This window comes from Protopterus annectens, chromosome 12.part0, assembly GCF_019279795.1.
Source record: "Protopterus annectens isolate FY-2018-M chromosome 12.part0, PAN1.0, whole genome shotgun sequence".
In the NCBI taxonomy this organism is placed as follows: Eukaryota; Metazoa; Chordata; order Ceratodontiformes; family Protopteridae; genus Protopterus; species Protopterus annectens.
The window spans coordinates 1,415,816,273-1,415,830,691 of NC_056746.1; positions in this window are offsets into that span (position 1 = coordinate 1,415,816,273).

The following is a 14,419-nucleotide window of genomic DNA, read 5'->3' on the forward strand; positions in this document are numbered from 1 at the left end:
GAGAGGTAAAATAATAATACCTTCCAGGAGTAGAACCTGCAACCATGTACTCCATCCTCACAGTAACCTAACACTAAGCTACCTGGGATGTACTTATCCCAATTGTGTATGCAGACAGGTTAAAACACAAAAGGGAGGAATGTGTCAAAATAGGACAACCCGCCATGTACCCAATTAAAGGTGTATGCTCATATATAGATGTATATATATATTTATATATATATATATATATATATATATATATATATATATATATATATATATATATATATATATATATATATATATATATATATATATATATATATATATATATATATATATCTATATATATATATATATATATATATATATATATATATATATATTATTTATATATATATGTATAGAGAGAGAGAGAGAGAGAGAGAGAGATACACATGTCGATATATACAGGTCTACATATATATGTAGATATATAGATAGGTTAAAAACATCTACACATCTATGGAGATACAGGTAAACGTATGCAATAATGTATATATTTATATACATATACACATATATATCTATATACAAATTGTTTGTGTCTTTCGGCTTTTCCCGGTTAGGGGTCGCCACAGCGGAACTCCGGTCCGCTAATGATTGGCAGTAGATTTTTTACGCACTGGCTTGCCGGGCCTAACGCACAACCTTCAACGAAGGAAGGCCCATTCATGCATGTCGCTACACAGAAGACGCTCTAACTGAGAATCGAATGGGCAACGTCTAACTGTGAGGTGACAATGCTACTGCAGCACCACCACCGCGGTTTTTCTATATCTGTATATATATATATATATATATATATATATACATACATACATGTCTGTAGCATCCAAAGAGGTCATATCTGAGGATAATATGTACCATAGCAATCACACATTTCGCCCCCCCCCCCACAAACAATATGAACATAACAAATGAAGAGTATACAAATATGTTCTATGGACACAGTCACCAAAACAACTGCATTGACTGCAAATATCCATGACAGAATTACACAGACAGCATTCATTTTGCAAATCTTTATTACATTCCGATGTATTGCCAAAAGGATTCAAGGACTAACAGTACCTGCATGCTATACAGGAAGCATTTAATAGTGCCTTAATGAATCAGCCTGCAATTACCATAGTATTAGTCCACTAAGGGATAGGTGTTCACATAGGGAAAGAACACCCGCAGACATATAGACGTTGTATAAAAGGGGTTCCTACACACCTGCATTTGCTATGTACACTCACCAACATCTACCCCACAACTGAAATAATTACATCAATACATACTGTCATACCATAACCAATTATGCAACTACTGTACAACATCTGCCGAAACCTTAACATACCTGGACACAGACACACTAACATGGCCCTATGTGAAATAGTTGCCGTTATACAAATGAACAGCTGCTGATGTAACAGGGTTTGTATGAACTCATCCCATTTCAGAGGGTTGAAAGTTTCGTACACCAGGAAGTTTTACCGAGTACTGATTATTAGCAAAGTATGATACACAGTAACACCAAACTAAATATGTCTGGTAAGCACACTGTAAAACCCCTAACATTATATGCATAGCTATGCAGCCTTGAGCTGGTCAAACAACCTGGCCAGACTGACACATATGCAGAAGTATTAGGTACAGACAAACCCTGCACAAGTAGCAATGTTCAGAAATATAGCAGCAGTACTCACATTTAGACCAACTCCTGTAGGCATTACACACAATATATTACTGTTCGTCTCCATACAGCTGTTGCAATACATTCCAAACAAAACTTCCACGCTGTCTTTCTCATAAGTAAGGCAAAGGGACAACACCCAAGTGGAGTACTTAGTTATACTCCACTGTAGCCATGGTATTGGCTAAGGCAGTAGCAGTGCAGCTGATGTTCATGTAATTAGCTACTTAGTAACACCAATTGGCCATCGGGATAGCACATGTTACTGATCTGTAACTATAAAAGGTTGCCTTGTCACACATTCAAACCATCTGTATCTACCTGTAGGACAGTACAAAACACTGAAAGATGAACCAAAAACGAGAATTATACTAGTTAATAACACCTCCAGTTACTAAGATGGTATGTATAACATGTAGTATGTCTGTGTATGTAGTATCTGTACTGTAAGAATTACAGTGTAATCAATGCATATATTAGAAATAGCTATCTTGTAGCGATGTATTGTTGAGCAGTAGTTATGCTTGTAGTATTCTATGTGTGTACTGCTGTAGGCCACATGGCACACTCCACATACACCACAAGGGATGATATGGGCTTGGAACCCACCAATTCGCTTCCAGCCACTGTAAGCATCAGGATTGGTCCAGCAAGTATGTGCTATAACAGGGGATATTATAAGTCGATATTTTGTAACAGTCGACATATGTATGGGTGTATAAGTAAGATGAACATGTTAAAGGTGGGCTTACCTTGCAAATATGCTGTGCATTTTGGGATATTGTGCCAATAACTGTGTAATGTACAGTATTCTAGACAGATCTGTATTCTATTCTACATAGCAGTTCTGTTATGTTATGCAAACAATAGTTATATCTATTGGCAATTACAATACTCAATGACAGGATACATAGCAATTAGTAATCATCTGACAGGTTAGCAGCATGATAGCAAAGATAATTGGAAGAGCCAGGTAACTATCCATGCACATAACACATGTAATATCCACCTCTCTCCTATCATTTGCAAGCAATCACAGCTGTGCATGTGTACAATTTTTGCAAATGTGTAGTGACTCTTGTTACAGAACTGCACCAAATGGCTATGTGTACACCTAAATAGAGTGGATATTGAGAGTACAGACACACTGGTTGAACTACCAGGTTTGTGTAGCCCAACCTCTCATTGCCAACCTAACAGCCACCTGCACATACTGTATGTAAGGCAGTGCACAGCACTGGTAATGAAACAGGTTGCATATCATTAACTCCAGTGTAACATCTGCAGTAGGAGTGTAAGATGTAGGAGACAGCTGCCCATGTGTAATAGCCACATTATAGGTGATGGCTCACACTATCTGATTATATCCTGATCATGTTGATAGTGGCATCAGAGCCTATTGATACATGACTCTGTTTGGAGAGTGGATGTCTGTGCCCAACAGAGCTCATGGTCCTGGTGGATATGTGAGTATATACCCAGAGAAGGAAACAGACCTGTAGACTCTTGCATCATCTGTAATCACCTAACAGGATGTGATGTGCTCCTCAGAGGAGGATTGCTGCTAAAGGTAACTACAATGTTTCCGTAATAGCCAGTGTTGTCACGTCCATAATACAAATATTTACATGTGAGCATCACTGTCTAAAACATCTTCATAGGCAATCCGTAAACTAATTACAGTACTTGGTACTTGTAGTACTGACTGCTCATACAGGCATGTCCACTAGACAGCTACTGATGTTTCCTAATGTCAGCTTTGTGTATGTGGCCATCCTGGGGGAATGTAATCTCTATGCCATGTACACTGCCAGACCCACCTAACACCACACCCCACACATTGTCTGGGATGCAGTTACAGGGGTAAGCTGGAAGGCAGTCCAGTCTACAGCCATGACTTGACTGAACAGTCATGAGGTGTAGGTTAACACATGCAGCTCATCAACACAACCAACACATACCCTTACCAGAACACAGTAAGGACACCCACACACACTACCAGAAATCACACACATTCACAGATGCGTCTAAGTATCTGGCCAAACAAGTGACCCCCCCCCCAAAAAGGAAGAGACAGACACCAAAATGCACAAACTGTATGACATTGTTTGCATAATTGTGCCACACCTCTGAACACATGACTGGAAACATGCCCAACAGTACTCATTTGTGAATGCAAACTCTAGCACTTTGTTACACACCGACATATACAAGGACATACATACTGTCAGCTGCCTGTCTGCCATGATTAGCCAAATACTCATACACTCAGACCACCTTTTGAACTATACACATGGCTCTGGCATATTCCATGTTGTTGTGCAGGACCTGTGATGCAATATCCTGGACTGCATGGAAACACATGTAGGAACTGTCAGGTCTTGTAGCCCATGCAGGTATGTCCCAAGGCCTGGCTAGCATTCTGCCATTGGCCAGAATGATACTGTAGTGCAGTGAAAAAGGGTTGTATTCCACAATTGTCTAGTGTAGTGGCGCATGTTGCAGGGTATCCAGTATCTGTGAGCCTGGGATAACATGGTTGACAGACCATGATAGTTTGCCAGATAGGGCCTGCACCTGTCACCCCTAGGAATCTGGATACAGCCTAGGGCTCATGCTTCCCCTATAGTGCCTTCATCATGCACGGTTCAAGTGAGGGTCCACTGCTGCTACAGGGAAGCCAAGCAATAAACTGCAGGTCTCGCTACACAATGATACATGTCAGAAACACTATATGGACACACATACGTCAATCCTTTACATGGAGAACATATCTGTGCAGTGGCTGAGACATGTTTTAACGCTCCAGAGGGCACACCTATATGACCATGTAGTAACACATACCTCACCTTTTGCCCATTATCCTTTATTGGAAAACATGGGCCACAGGTGTGTCCATATTCCTGAAGGATATGTACAACCCCACGCTAATTGCACTTGCATAACATCAGATGCATTATGCTGAGCAACTACCTTTGTGCCACAGTGGAATTCAAAATGCACCTTGCGACAGATCACCCACCAGGCCGCGGACTTCCCAACTGTCATAATGTGCTGCAATGGGGAAGATTAAGTCTGAGTCATAACCATAATATTGACTACTCTCAACTATTCCATTATGAACTGTGAAGACTCCTCATGTACCAACACCTGCTCTCAATGCATGTTGGATTCCATTGACCCCACTGACCTGGATCACTGCAGTCACACAAACAGGGTTAACGATATGCTATATATAGTTAGTCTCCAATGCCAATGTTATGTTTCCTAAGAGCAGAGTGGTGAGTGCCATGGCACCCATGCAGATGGGCAATGCATGTGCAAATGCTGAATCCTACACAAATGTAGTGTGCAGTGATTGTGCCATTGAAACAGAACCAGTGTCAACCAAACACAAACAAGTAGGCAAACTGGTGGTACCATGGTTAAAACTGTACCACAGAAGGTAGTAACTGTTGCAAGAGTGAACACACATGAGTGTAGGTGAGCCATGGTCAGCCTAAATAAGATGCAGATACACCATATAAAACCACGCAAAGCTACTGTGAAACCAATCAGCCACATATTATGAGGCAAAGCACAGAGCATTCGATAGCTGTGTCATTAATCGTAACAGCAACGACAAGACCTGCCGTGTTGCACAACACTATGGCATGGGAAGTACTGCACCTACAGAAATAGCACCCATTCATCCAGATAGGGTCTCGGAAAACCTAAACCCATTCCCACCCCCCCACCCCCAACAGGTACATTTAGTAATATATCCATGTACACTACAGGGCCACTGTACTAATGACTATGCAGGTACAAGCTGCACTCTCTAATGCCATACATACAGCTTTCATGGGACCTGTCAACATCCCAGGGTGTATCCTACACAAATGTAAGAACATTCAGCTATCCACATACACATCATGTTCAATCATAGCTCCATATCAGGCTGTGTACACACTGAATGGTGCACAGCAACAGTTATCACACCCCACAAAGGGGGAGACACCATTGATAATGGGACATAGTGCACAACTACCCTGCTGAGTCTGGTCTGTATGGCCATGAACCATGGTCAATGTAATTGATGTACTCGGTACAGATGTAGATGACAGTAGGGTTGATTCATACTGCATATCATGACCTTGCCAGGTCGTAGGACACTATCACCCATACTGTGTTCCAGCTACAGTCAGTAAACTAGGTGTATATTCCTATGTCACAGGAGTGGTTGGCAACTGGACTGCTGGCAGAACCCACACTACAGAAGGTGTCTGACGAATACATGCAGATCAAACCAGTGCCAACCACAATAATACAGGGGTCATTCCTGGTACTCCTCCTCTTTGTTATCTATACCACATAGATTAACACAGAAGGCCTCAGCCTATTGATGTCTGCAAATGACTATGAACTAGGAACAATAGTCGACTCATTGTGTGCTGCGTTCAACATACAGAAGGGCCTTAGTGTGTCAGATGTGTGGTGTGTGATGTATTGTCACAATCTGATAAGCTAAGTATTGCATTGTCATCCCCTATATTACAAACCCTGTATCCATTAACTACCACTTAGGCAGCAGTCAACATGATGGAAACTGTGTGTATGGGATGCAGCTGGACAGTACTTCCCTTTGATAGTTACGTCACCACAAAAGACAGGTAGTCGTATGTGGCACCCATAATCATGACAGGGTGTCATCCAGGAATACAGAGATAATTGCTCATGCATACACAACACCCATGTGACCCATAATAGATCACATATTTCCTTTAAGGGTTATTGCCCATGTGTAGATGGCCTACACTGCCCTTCACAATCCCTAGCTGCACTATGTAGCATGCAGCCTACCCTGAATAAAGCTATGTCCAACCCAGAGGTGTTGGACATGATACAATTAACACATCCTGATCCCAAATAAACACATACATCATGGACATCCACCTTTCTAGTACAAGGATCACAACATGCCTGACAGATCCCTGTCCCATACTCTTAACATACTTTTATCATACTATGCATCCCTGTCCAATGAAGCTGCACATTGCCCCTCTCTGTGACATGGTGTGATGACCGCATGCCAAATATATCAGTAACCATGTGTATCAGTTCTGTGACACTGCTTGAACTGGCCACTGAAACCTACCTCTCTGTTGCCTACAGCTAGGTAACCTGTCTGCCTAGGCTCATAAATGGCCCAGGGCATATAGCCTACTAGATCACTATCACCATAAATGCCATAGTTGATATCCAACCCTGCATATACCATCAGGCTAGCTATTGTCCCGTGTGTTACACATGTGCAACACAGGCAATACATAACAGGATGTTACACAGCTGTACAGTGCCATGTAGATGTATATGGCAAAACACATACATGCTTGCAAGTCTTCAGGGTCACAGGTCATGTCACTAACAGCTATGTATGACTATATATGTGGCATATACACAGCATTAAGGTTGATTGCATTAATAAGCATCATACATTCAGGCATGTGCTTATAGGTAAAGACACCACTACAGGCAAACAGACATGCCCACGTCAAGACAACATCCACATGGGGTATGAGCAATGGCATCACATGACACACACATATATGGCGATAACATCACATCACCAGTAGGAGTCAAATGTGTGTGACTTATACATGTCAGTGGTGTTAGTGTCATGTAGATCTACAAAGACATATTTGTAATCTTAATAAATGTGATACACATGTATGTTCAGCTGTTCTGCTGTACTTCACTGTGAGTTACTGTGACTTGTCTCCATAGTTATGTCGTCCAGGTATGCCATGTAGCAGACTGCCACCATACAGCTGCTTGCAGGATGAGGTCCTCATTCCATACTTCCTTGACAACTACATGATGCTCTTCAGCCATGTGCCACAGGATGCACAGCAGCAGGAGGCCCTGTGGAAGGAACTCTGCAGTAGGGTAAATGATGTTGGCGGTCAGAATCACACCAATCAGCAGGTGCGCCGACACTGCACTGACCTGATAAGATGGGCGAAACAGCATGTTAATGCAATCACCAGGGAAGAAGGTGCAATGGGTGGGGGGGCACTCACCAAGCCCCCACTTACACGTACCAAGGAGCTACTGGCCAACTTGGGGACACCTGCAGACCTCCATCCACAAGCTTTAGCTGCTATTGTGGAGGTGGGTGTCTCTCAACCACCGAGCCTGGAGTTGCCTGGTAAGTCACTACTGCACATAAAACACAACCATATATCACATAGTTACATGTGTTACTGTACAATATGTAATGTAACATCATATGCAAGGCATGTATGCACACATGCCACATACTATAGCCTGCTACTCTGTGCATACACAGATGTGTATACTCCATAGTATAGTGTATTGTACTGGCTTATGTGCTAACATAGACATTGCACCCTATAGCTACCACACAAGTGTGGATAATGATCTTAATGCTGTTACACTCCTGTTTAGGTACCTCTGGCATTTTGCAGTGACAGCAGCCTGTGTCAGGTGAGATTGTTATTATTTACCATGGTTGATAATGCACGGAACATATTAATTGCATGCGATCTGCCATAACACACGTAAATATAATGTATGGTGGTCCTAGTAATAGATACTGGTCAGACCTGCAATGCATCACACTGTTTACCTATGTGAAACAATTGACTGTATGAAACACCTACACTAAACCTTCCAAACTGTCATTCCCAGATGTGTGGACAACAGTGAATACAATGGTGGAGGTGTGTTCCACTGTAGGGACAGGTACTACATATCAACATTACACATGTTGGGAATACAAACAGTACTGTACAGAGAGCATATGTGTCTACACACACTAAATGTGTTGGAGCTGCAGTATGCCCGGCCCACAGGATACACCCTTGTGGAGTATACCCTTGCTATGAATGTCACACAATGTCATGTGCTAACAGACATGCCCATGACATGTAGTGGGCTGACTGCAACACTACTCAACTATCCTGCAAAACATGTCTCACATCCCATACATACCACCCTTTGTCTGCATACCCCTGTCCTCAGTGGAGCATATGACATCTATGGGTGTATGTCATATGGGATAACACTGACATGTGAAATAAGATGGCCATCACAACCATTGGACTGAACATGTGTACACATGGCCATGGAGGATGGTCAGAGACATGAAACAAAACACACAGTAGAAGTGATGTACATGTGTGCACACCCTGTTGTACATTGGCTTGACACAATACAATTATGGCCTTTGTGTATTGGTGATATTGCAGATGTGAAACACTAAGCATCATACAGGCCTGTGCACAGCTTGTGTAGGTATAACATGAAACCACCACATAACATGTCTTGAACATCTGGAGTGAGTCACGACATGGAAGCATTCACCTATATAGTATCCAAATACATACATGTGTTGCACAACATACACATACATCCACATCAAGACACAGATACAGTATATTCACCTTGCTGGTGTCAGACATCACTGTCATGCCTGCTCCTCATGTGTGTGAGGTACACAGATGGCATGTGGGACATAGAGTACTTGTAAGTTAGCCATGTGTGGGCATAGTTGCCAGGTATCAGTAATATGGTTGCAGATGTTCAGCGGTGTCATCCATATACCCTTATGTGACCTGTGTCACACATTCCACATTAGGGTTTATTGTGTATACACCTCAGTGATGTGGGTCACATTCCACATTAGATATGTATTGTATGTGAACATAGTTATGGCTATGAACTGTGTCAGTAGCTCACACTATATAGCAAATGTGAAGCCACATGATGCCCTGCAATGGCTATGCACATCAGCTCAATGTGCAGTATGTCCCTGTATATTTGTAGGGTGGATAGACAACATTGCATCAGCTGAAGGCCCATGTTAGTATAACACGTCCCTGCATTAGGACACATTTACCGTACTGTAGATTGGAAAGGACACCATTTTGTTACACATGTATGCATGTCATTCAACACGTCAGCAGAAGACATGTCATACTACATGTGATTGGCAAGGTCATACACCACACAGCAGGCTGGTGTACTGTAAACCTGTGCTGGTCTGTGGCACCATTGCCAAGTAGGGACAGCCATGTCAAACATGTGTGTACAGCCACATGCACAATGTCTACACTCAGCTCAGGGGTAGGCAGAATAATGTTGAACAGACATGCACTGCTTTGGGGGAGATATGCAAGCTAGGGCTCAGGCAAACATAGTATGCAGTCGACATACCCTATTGCTCATGTCTTCACACATAGGGGCTGTGGCCATCAGAAAGCATCAGTGGCAGATGTACAAAGGTCAGCAATGGTCTGTTAACATGTGGTGTATATTGCACACACCATGGCAGTGCAGTGCAATGGTGCAAAGTGCATGCATTGTGTTGCAGGTATGGAGCATAGGCTACTAACACAAATGGTGCAATACAGATATGTATGCTAACCTCCACTATAATTATGTAAGGTGCATACCTTCTGCTATACCACATGCTTGCTGTTGTGTGCAACTCAGGGATGTATGATAACTACCACTATAATTACCTAAGCTGAAACTATAATTGTCTAAGCTGAATGCCATCTGCCATATCACCTGCATGTATCGTGTGTGTCTGTGTGTGTCTGTGTGTCTCTGTCTGTCTGTCTGTGTCTCTGTCTGTCTGTGTGTGTCTCTGTCTGTGTGTGTGTCTCTGTCTGTCTGTGTGTCTGTGTGTGTGTCTGTGTGTGTGTGTCTGTCTCTGTTTGTGTCCCTGTCTGTGTGTCTGTGTGTGTCTCTGTCTGTGTGTCTCTGTCTGTCATGTGTATGTGTCTCTGTCTGTCTGTGTGTGTCTGGTATAACTTGTACTGTACAGTTCCTGTCTTCCCCTCACAGGTGTAGATGTAGGTGCGCTACCCTCCTTCGGTTCACCTGATGTTAGTGTTTCCACAGACTCTAGCAGTGATGATGATAGTATGATTGAGGCACAGGCAGGGATGTTAGGGGCTGAATCTGTGTCATTGGTTGCCATTCCACCTGTCTCCCCCTCATCCTCGCACACAGTTCCCCTGCCTGCACATACCCCATCACCACCAGCCATAGAGGAAGAACAGTTGGCGGGTGGTAGCATGGAACAGGGAAGTGTGGTGACTATAGAAGGTGTGCCTGCACACCATGATCCCAGTCAACAGACTGGTGATGTCCCACACAGGCATGTGCCCAGCGCTGCTCGTAGGAGGACCACTGCCCAACATGCCCCTGCGAGACCAAGCACATCAGCTGGAGTCACCAGACACATGTTTTGGGCTGTAATGGAGGCACAGGCACATGCTAAATGGCACAACAGAGATGGTCTGAGGCTTCAGAGGGCTGCTGTCTGTTCATTAACTGACAACATCCAGGCACTTGCAAATGCTCACAATCATTTTGCAGATGTTTTGGAAAGACAATTCAGTGACATGGTGGGAGTCCTTGACCAGATAATGTCAATCCTCAAGTGTGGAATGTCTGTGCTGGAACATCTGGTGGGAGTGAGGCATCAGGCACATGGACGTAGGCCAGCTACATTACCTGTTGAAGGTCTACGTGAACATGCTACTGCACATGCCCGCTCCCATAGTGGCGGTAGCAGCAGCAGTGCTGCCGGTGCTGTGCAGTCCACACCAAGACACAGCAGGCCATGTGCACATGGTCCTGGATGGTCCCAACAGGGACACGATTCCAGTGAACATGTGTCATCAGACGGTACCCAATCTGGACCTCTGCCTGGTAGTGCCCATGCAACCCCTGGCAGGCGCAGCTCATGTGGCCACGGCCGGACACTGTGAACTGTGACACCTGCCTTGTACAATCTGCAGCTGTCAATATTACCCCTGCGTAGGCCAGCCACATGCCAGACCTGTGTGCATGTATACACACACACACACACACACACACACACACACACACAGGAAACGAATGTAGGGCACCTCACCACACACACGCATAACATCCACATACGCCCAATGATATCACAGGCCCTAACACACATGCATGATGTCATCCAATGGCACAGTCTAGGCCTCTGGCAAACATTATCACACTGTGCATATGATGATGCCTCTGTTGCTTCCCTGTCAACCACAACATCGGTGCAGGGACATGTTCATATGGTCTGATGCACAGGGTGAACATACTAGGTAGACAATTGTAGATTAATATTGTTGAGTAGTGTTGACAGGCAGCAGACATACCATGTATTGCAGTTTTAGAATGCATTTTGTACATTTGACAGCATGTATCATGTATAACAACACTAACAGCATGTTGATCTTGATGTTCTGCCTTCCTCTTTCAGGTATAGTGGCATGTGCTGGGGGACGTTGGTGTTTGTGGGATTCCCATATGTACATGTTGACTACCCACATGTCAGTATGACAATGCTTGCATGCACTTTGTAGCTTCCACATCACAGTTATATTCTCCCATGTTTCAATTATGTGTACTGTTCTAATGATTCAAGAGCATGATAGCTGTGTAGTAAGCCACTGTGTTCAGAGCCATCACATCCATAGTGGGTGACATCACAGGTATAGTTACATGGAGTGGGTAAAAGAGTGGTATGCTGGATGACAAGGGTAAAGGCCAGTAGAAATACTGGCTTCTCATTGGGAAGCAGTAATACCCACTGCCATGATAGCATGCAAATACAGACACAACCACACACTCAGGGATTCCAGACACAGTAACACACACACACACACACACACACACACACACACACACACACACACACACACACACACACACATACACACACACACACACACAGTTGCCAGTATTCAGATGATATCCCCTGCCTATGTGCATATCATCATTATAGTACTACTCAATTGCAAGACACTCCACAGAGATTACACATGTACAGGTAGTTGGAATGGCCTAAGATCAAGGACATCGACAGGGATACTACAGTGCAGTGAGTGTGTGTGGGGAGGGGGGTCCATCAGTAGGCTATGTAACAACAGGTCACACCCCAGGGTGTACATGTTAACAGGCGGTTAGTATGCCTGTCTACGATTGATGATATCAACAGTGATGCTAGACTGCTTTGAGTGGATGGGGGGAGGGGGCATTAACATTTCACTATGGTAAAATACAGCCTCACTCCAGAAATTGGACAGCCACACACACACACACACACACACACACACACACACACACACACACACACACACACACACACACACACGCACACACACACACCGGCATTGACAAAGATGTACACCAATGTCACACACATACAGACACTTTACATGTGTGAGGTTTAACCACCTGCCTATGCCTTTCTTTCTACAATTCACTCTGTACTGGTGTCAACAACAGTGTTCAGGAGAGTGGTAACATGTGGTATGTATTCCCAACCATACCTGACATATATGGACACACACCCACAAGTGCCAGTACTGTGAATCAAACACCTGCCTATCTCATGATAGGTACTACAGCAGTACAGCACTATCACATCCAGTACAATGCTTAATGACTCTTTCCTTTGACAACTGTGCTGATATATGCACAATATATGCACAGGGGAGGTATTACTGTTACAGGTGTCATGGAGTTTGCCTTTGGTGTCACCCTTACAGCATGCTACATTGTCTGTCTTCCACTTGATTTAACAAAACCTGACCTTAGCGGGTAGACAGGTTATTGTAGGACTGGTTGTAACACACCAGTGAGCTGTCATCAGTAATCATTCATCTGCAAAGAAGCCCACCACTTAGTAGTCATGTCCACACACCTGTCCATACCTCACGTACGGCTTACTGTATTTAGAGCTTATCACCATATACAGTTGGTAATGTCGAGGCTGTATTGCAACAGCATGATGTACTAAGACAACAGTCACCTTCAGACATCAGACACTGCACACACATGGAATCTTCACAAACAGCAATACATGTACACATATGCGGTCTACATTGGTATGTGCACTAGCAGGTCAAGAGGATCCATTCCACACCTTCCCCACGCCATGTGTGAAACTTAGCCGAGCATTACACCATAATGGATGTTGTATTCCTGTACTGGTAGGACACCACCACTTTCACTGAGTAGCCAAGTGTACATATATTACAACAGTACATATCAGGGTGACACACACAGCATTATTCCATGTCATGCTCCTACAAACTGTTACTTCACAGTGCCATGGTGAAGCCATGGCACTGTAATGTTCAACAGTGAGCACATCATATTTGCCACACACGCCTCATCTGTACAAGAAGAGTGCCAGCAATGTGCTCTTTTAGAGCTAGGCAGTACACTCATTCATGCATGTGGCTTGTAAACATCTCACCACAACATGTACTGGCTATTGTGGTACTAAAGCTAATGTCCACACAGCAAACAGCATGCATGGCTTGCAATTGTTGACATGTAGGAGCTGTGGCCACACATGGCTGTACATGGCATTAACATATCACCTGTGACTACTCAGGAACATACAGTGCAGAGCTGGATTTCCCTGAGTCTGTCAATACAGGCCTTGTGTAGGTCCTATGGTCCTGTTATTTGGGTATGTTTGTAGGCATTGCATTAAGTGGACATGTCTAAAGACATACATGTCACATGGGGTGTTGTATGATATGATAGGTGTCATGGGTGACCAGTAGATATTGAACCTTATGTACTGTTAGCATGCTATCTGCCATGTGCATGTGTGTAATGACTGTAGTCACCTGTATGTAGAAAGGTAAACAAAAGCTATGGTAA